Below are 6,735 nucleotides of genomic sequence, written 5' to 3' on the forward strand. Positions count from 1 at the left end.
CTTCAGAATGGACTGGTTGGATCTCCTTGCAGTCCAAGGGACACCCAAGAGTCTTCTCCAACACCACAGTTCAAAAGCATCAACACTTCAGCACTCAGCTTTCTTCACAGTCCAACTTTCACATCCACACATGACTACTGGAAAAACCATAGCCTTGACTACACGGACCTTTGTTGGCAAAGTAATGTCTCTGCTTTTCAATATGCTATCTAGGTTGGTCATAACTTTCATTCCAAGGAGTAAGCATCTTTTAATTTCATGGCTGCAATCACCATCTGCTGTGATTTTGGAGCCCCCAAAAAGTAAAGTCTGACACTGTTTCCACTGTTTTCCCATCTATTTGCCATGAAGTGATGGGACCAGATGCCATGATCTTCGTTTTCTGAATGTTGAGCTTTAAGCCAACTTTTTCACTCTCCACTTTCACTTTCATCAAGAGGCTTTTTAGTTCCTCCTCACTTTCTGCCATAAGGGTGGTGTCATCTGCATATCTGAGGTTATTGACATTTCTCCCAGCAATCTTGATTCCAGCTTGTGCTTCTTCAAGCCCAGTGTTTCTCATGATGTACTCTAATCTTACTGCACTGTGGTCAGAAAGGATGATTGGGATGATTTCAATTTTTTGAATTTACCAAGGCTAGATTTATGGCCCAGGATGTGATCTGTCCTGGAGATGGTTCCATGTGCACTTAAGAAAAGGTGAAATTTATTGTTTTGGGATGAAATGTCCTATAGATATCAATTAGGTCTAGCTGGTTCATTGTGTCATTTATTTATTTATTAATTTTTTAAAATTTTATTTAATTTTTAAACTTTACATAATTGTATTAGTTTTGCCAAATATCAAAATGAATCCGCCACAGGTATACATGTGTTCCCCATCCTGAACCCTCCTCCCTCCTCCCTCCCCATACCATCCCTCTGGGTCGTCCCAGTGCACTAGCCCCAAGCATCCAGTTTTGTGCATCGAACCTGGACTGGCAACTCATTTCATACATGATATTTTACATGTTTCCCAAACCTTCCCACCCTCTACCTCTCCCACAGAGTCCATAAGACTGTTCTATACATCAGTGTCTCTTTTGCTGTCTCGTACACACGGTTATTGTTACCATCTTTCTAAATTCCATATATATGCATTAGTATACTGTATTGGTGTTTTTCTTTCTGGCTTACTTCACTCTGTATAATAGGCTCAAGTTTGTGTTTGCTTGTTGATTTTCTGTTTCGTTGATCTATCCATAGGTGTGGGTGGGATATTAATATCTCCCACTATTATTGTGTTATTGTTAATTTCCCCTTTCATATTTGTTAGCATTTGCCTTACATATTGTGGTGCTCCTATGTTGGGTGCATATATATTTATAATTGTTATATCTTCTTCTGGGATTGATCCTTTGATCATTATGTAGTGTCCTTCTTTGTCTCTTTTCATAGCCTTTATTTTAGAGCCTATTTTATCTGACATGAGTATTGCTACTCCTGATTTTTTTTTTTTTTTTGTCTCCATTTGCGTGAAATATCTTTTTCCAGCCCTTCATTTTCACCCTGTGTGTGTCCCCTGTTTTGAGGTGGGTCTCTTGTAGACAACATATATAGGGGTCTTGTTTTTGTATCCATTCAGCCAGTCTTTGTCTTTTGATTGGGGCATTCAACCCATTTACATTTAAGGTAATTATTGATAAGTATGATCCCGTTGCCATTTACTTTGCTGTTTTGGGTTCGAGTTTATATACCCTTTCTGTGTTTCCTGCCTAGAGAAGATCCTTTAGCATTTGTTGGAGAGCTGGTTTGGTGGTGCTGAATTCTCTCAGCTTTTGCTGGTCTGTAAAGCTTTTGATTTCTCCTTCATATTTGAAGGAGATTCTTGCTGGGTACAGTAATCTGGGCTGTAGGTTTTTCTCTTTCATCACTTCAAGTATGTCCTGCCATTCCCTCCTGGCCTGAAGAGTTTCTATTGAAAGATCAGCTGTTATCCTTATAGGAATCCCCTTGTGTGTTATTTGTTGTTTTTCCCTTGCTGCTTTTAATATTTGTTCATGTTTGATCTTTGTTAATTTGATTAATATGTGTCTTGGGGTGTTTTTCCTTGGGTTTATTCTGTTTGGGACTCTCTGAGTTTCTTGAACTTGTGTAACTATTTCCTTTCCCATTTTAGGGAAGTTTTCAACTATTGTCTCCTCGAGTATTTTCTCATGGCCTTTCTTTTTGTCTTCTTCTGGGACTCCTATGATTCAAATATTGGGGCATTTCACATTTTTCCAGAGGTTCCTGAGGTTGTCCTCATTTAATTCTTTTTTCTTTTCTCCTCTCTGCTTCATTTATTTCCACCATTCTATCTTCTACCTCATTTATCCTATCTTCTGCCTCAGGTATTCTACTGTTGGTTCCCTCCAGAGTGTTTTTGATCTCATTTATTGCACTATTCCTTATTGATTGACTCTTTTTTATTTCTTCTAAGTCCTTGTTAAACATTTCTTGCATCTTCTCAATCCTTGTCTCTGGCTATTTTTCTGTAACTCCATTTTGTTTTCAAGATTTTGGATCATTTTTACTATCATTCTTCTGAATTCTTTTTCAGGTAGACTCCCTATCTCTTCCTCTTTTGTTTGGTTTGGTGGGCATTTGTGATGTTCCTTTACCTGCTGAGTATTTCTCTGCCTTTTCATCTTATTTAGATTGCTGTGTTTGGGGTGGCCTTTCTGTATTCTTGCAGTTTGTGGTTCCTCTTTATTGTGGAGGTTCCTCCCTGTGGGTGGGGTTGGATGAGTGGTTTGTCAAGGTTTCTGGTTAGGGAAGCTTGCGTCTGTGTTCTGGTGGGTGGAGCTGGATTTCTTCTCTCTGGAGTGCAATGAAGTGTCCAGTAGTGAGTTTTGAGATGTCTGTGAGTTTGGTGTGACTTTGGGCAGCCTGTATATTGAAGTTCAGCTATGTTCCTGCTTTGCTGGAGAATTTGTGTGGTATGTCTTTCTCTGGAACTTGTTGGCTCTTGGGCAGTGCTTGGTTTCAGTGTAGGTATGGAGGCTTTTGAATGATCTCTTATTGATTAATGTTCCCTGGAGTCAGGAGTTCTCTGATGTTCTCAGGTTTTGGGCTTAAGCCTCCTGCCTCTGGTTTTCAATCTTATTCTTACAGTAGCCTCAAGACTTCTCCATCCATACAGCACCAATGATAAAACTTCTAGGTTAATGATGAAAAGATTCTCCACAGTGAGGGACACCCAGAGAGGTTCACAGAGTTACATGGAGAAGAGAAGAAGGAGGAGGGAGATGGAGGTGACCAGGATGAGAAGAGGGGGAATCAAAAGGGGAGAGAGAAATCCAGCCAGTAAACAATTCCCTATGTGCTCTCCACTGTCTGGAACCCTCAGAGAGGTTCATGGAGTTACACAGAGAAGAGAAGAGGGAGGAAGGAGATAGAGGTGAGGGGGAGAAAAAGGGGAATCAAAAAGAAAGAGATAGATCTAGGCAGTACTCTGTTCCCTAAGTGTTCTCCACAGCCTGGAACACACACAGAGATTCACAGAGTTGTGTAGAGAGGACAAGGGGGAGGGAGGAGATAGAGTTGACCTGGGGGAGAAAAAGGAGAGTCAAAAGGGGGATAGAGTAATCAAGCCAGTAATCACACTCTTAAGTAAAAATGGGTACTGAAGATTGGATTCTTAAATGTACAATATTGATAACAAATACCAAAAAGCAAAGATTAAAAATCTACAGTAGAGGTTAGACTCTCAAAAATACAATATTAAAAAAAATCACAAAAAGTATAAGAAATATATATGAAGTTTGCTTTAAAAATAGGGTCTTTTTTTTTTTTTTTTTTTGCAAGGTAATAATAGTAGATTATAGAAATGAAAATTAAAGGAGTAATAGGGGACTTTAAAAAAAGAAAAAAATTTAATTAAAAAAATGATAATAGTAAAAATACATCTAGGAATTTCTCTGGAACTGTTGCGGGCAGTGTGGGGTCAGTTCAGTTTCAGATAGTTCCTTGTTCCCGCTTATACTTCTCAAAATCAATAGGCCCTTTCCAGTGTAGTCAGTGTTAACTACAGGGATTTTAATCTGTTGCACCTGTCACTTCCAAAGCGGTTGCCTCTGTTTATCTGGCTTCTTCTGTTTGCAGGTCTCTTCAGTGTCTAATTTCTGCCCTGACACAAGAAGGTGAAAGTGGTCTCTTGTTTAGGCTCACTTGTTCAGTCGTGCTGTGGGGAGGGAGGAACACTGAAAAAAAAATATCACTGGCATGTGTGGGGAGTGTTCGCAGTGTCTCAGCCGCACTAGGTTTGCCCCGGCTCATGGTGTGTGTGCTTTCCCAGTCTGTACTGCTCAGGCTCCAGGTTGCCCTGCAGGGAGTGGGCCCTGGATTGCGTGCACTTCCCCGCTCTAAGCCACTCAGGTTCAGGTTCTTGGGTAGTCCACGAAGGCACAGACTCAGTTGGGCCTGTGTTTTGTGCCCTTCCCAGGTCCAAGAAGCTCAGGCAACCAGGTGCTTGGTGAGTGCACTCTCCTCAGGTGGCGAGTGTGTCTTATCACCTCCCTGGTCCCAGCCGCTTGGTTTCCTGGGTGGCAGTGGTGCACCCATCTCCAGCGTGCCATGTGTCTCTTCGGGGAAGCTGAGCTCTGGCTGCGACCCTCCCAGTGGATGTCAACAGTCTGGAATCCCAGGAAGTCTTGGTTAGAAACCGGAAGCCTGTTCGCAGTTTGGTAGGGAATGCCATCTCTGGGGCCAAGTTTGCCCCTTTCTGGCTATGGCTGGTGCCCATCTGCCCCCTGCCTCCAGCGGGGGTTGGACTGGTCCACAGCCTGCTAGCTCTCCTCTGGTATTCGTTCAGTCCTTTGTTCTGTGAGCAGGCCTGGCAGTGCCTTAGGTCAGGGCTTTTGCAGGATAGTTCTGTCGCTCTCTCTCTCTCTCTTTTTATCCGCTCTCTCTCTCTGGCTATCCCACAGTTTAGGTTGCTATCTCATGTTAGCTCCCTCAGATTGCCCTCAGGGCATTCAGGCCCAGTCCTTACCCCAAGCAATGCAGCCTGCTCCTCCATGTTCAGCCCCCTCTTGCTGGTGCCAGATGTGAGCGTCTGGGGTACTTCTCTCCTGGGAGTTGCCATTAGGCACATAATCTGTGGATTTTATTTATTTATTTATTTTTCCTCCTGGTTATGTTGCCCTCTGAGATTCCAAAACTCCCCACAGACCTGCTAGTGAGAGGGTTTCCTGGTGTTTGGAAACTTCTCCTCTTTGAAGACTCCCTTCCCGGGATGGATCTCTGTCCCTAACTCTTTTGTCTCTCTTTTTATCTTTTATATTTTGTCCTACCTCTTTTCGAAGACAATGGGCTGCTTTTCTGGGTGCCTGATATCCTCTGCCAGCATTCAGAAGTTGTTTTGTGGAATTTGCTCAGCATTCAAAAGTTCTTTTGATGAATTTGTGGCGGAGAAAGTGGTGTCCCCTTCCTATTCATCTGTCATCTTAGGACCGCACCCCCCCACCCCAACCACACACACACACACACACACACACACGCACACACACACTCCAGTATTCTTGTCTGGAGAATCCCCACGGAAAGAGGAGCCTGGAGGGCTATGAATGGTCCATGTGGTTGCAGAGTCAGACACGACTGAGCAACTAAACACAGCACAGAGATATATAAGACTTTGTAATCCTATATATACAAGATAGAATAAATAAGAATCATAGAGTCACTACTCCTATGGAAAGCTACTACAAATAACAGTGTCTCGTGGGCTGTTTAAATTCCTGTCGTATAATATGACACTAATAATTTATGAAAAGGAAACAGAAGGAGGCAGAAAGGAAGGAATGGCTAGACAGGAAGTTAGAGAACACATACCTTCAAGCAACTTGCTTTTGTGGTCAGTGGAATTGGAAAGGAGGCCAGCCAAGAGTGAAAAATGAATAATAGTTGGTACAGTCGAACTGGCTGAATATTTTCCCAAAGATCTAAGAAACATTTATAAAATATTTAAAGAGGTAAAAGTTTCAGCTAACTGTGTATATCATAAAATAGATATCCTTTAATTGACTGAGGTCTAATGATAGTCTTTATATTTCAAGGTTGGAGGATATAATTTTCTGGTGCCATGAAATATTCCTCCACTTAAGAGGCCTAAATCTTCTTGTTTTCTCTCTGTTATTCATGTCATTTATTCTCTTGGGTCTACTAGTACTTTATTTAGCTAAAGTCTATCTACATGATGAAAGTGAAAGAGGAGAGTGAAAAAGTTGGCTTAAAGCTCATCATTCAGAAAACTAAGATCATGGCATCCAATCCCATCACTTCATGGCAAATAGATGGGGAAACAGTGGCTGACTTTATTTTTGGGGGCTCCAAAATCACTGCAGATGGTGACTGCAGCCATGAAATTAAAAGATGCTTACTCCTTAGAAGGAAAGTCATGACCAACCTAGATAGCATATTCAAAAGCAGAGACGGACCTTTGCCAACAAAGGTGAGTCTAGTCAAGGCTATGGTTTTTCCTGTGGTCATGTATGGATGTGAGAGTTGGACTATGAAGAAAGCTGAGCACTGAAGAATTGATGCTTTTGAACTGTGGTGCTGGAGAAGACTCCTGAGAGTCCCTTGGACTGCAAGCAGATCCAACCTGTCCATCCTAAAGGAGATCAGTCCTGAGTGTTCATTGGAAGGACTGATATTGAAGCTGAAACTCCAATACTTTGGTCACCGGATGCAAAGAGCTGACTCATTGGAAAA

Source organism: Bos indicus, chromosome 5 (genome assembly GCF_029378745.1).
Source record: "Bos indicus isolate NIAB-ARS_2022 breed Sahiwal x Tharparkar chromosome 5, NIAB-ARS_B.indTharparkar_mat_pri_1.0, whole genome shotgun sequence".
In the NCBI taxonomy this organism is placed as follows: Eukaryota; Metazoa; Chordata; class Mammalia; order Artiodactyla; family Bovidae; genus Bos; species Bos indicus.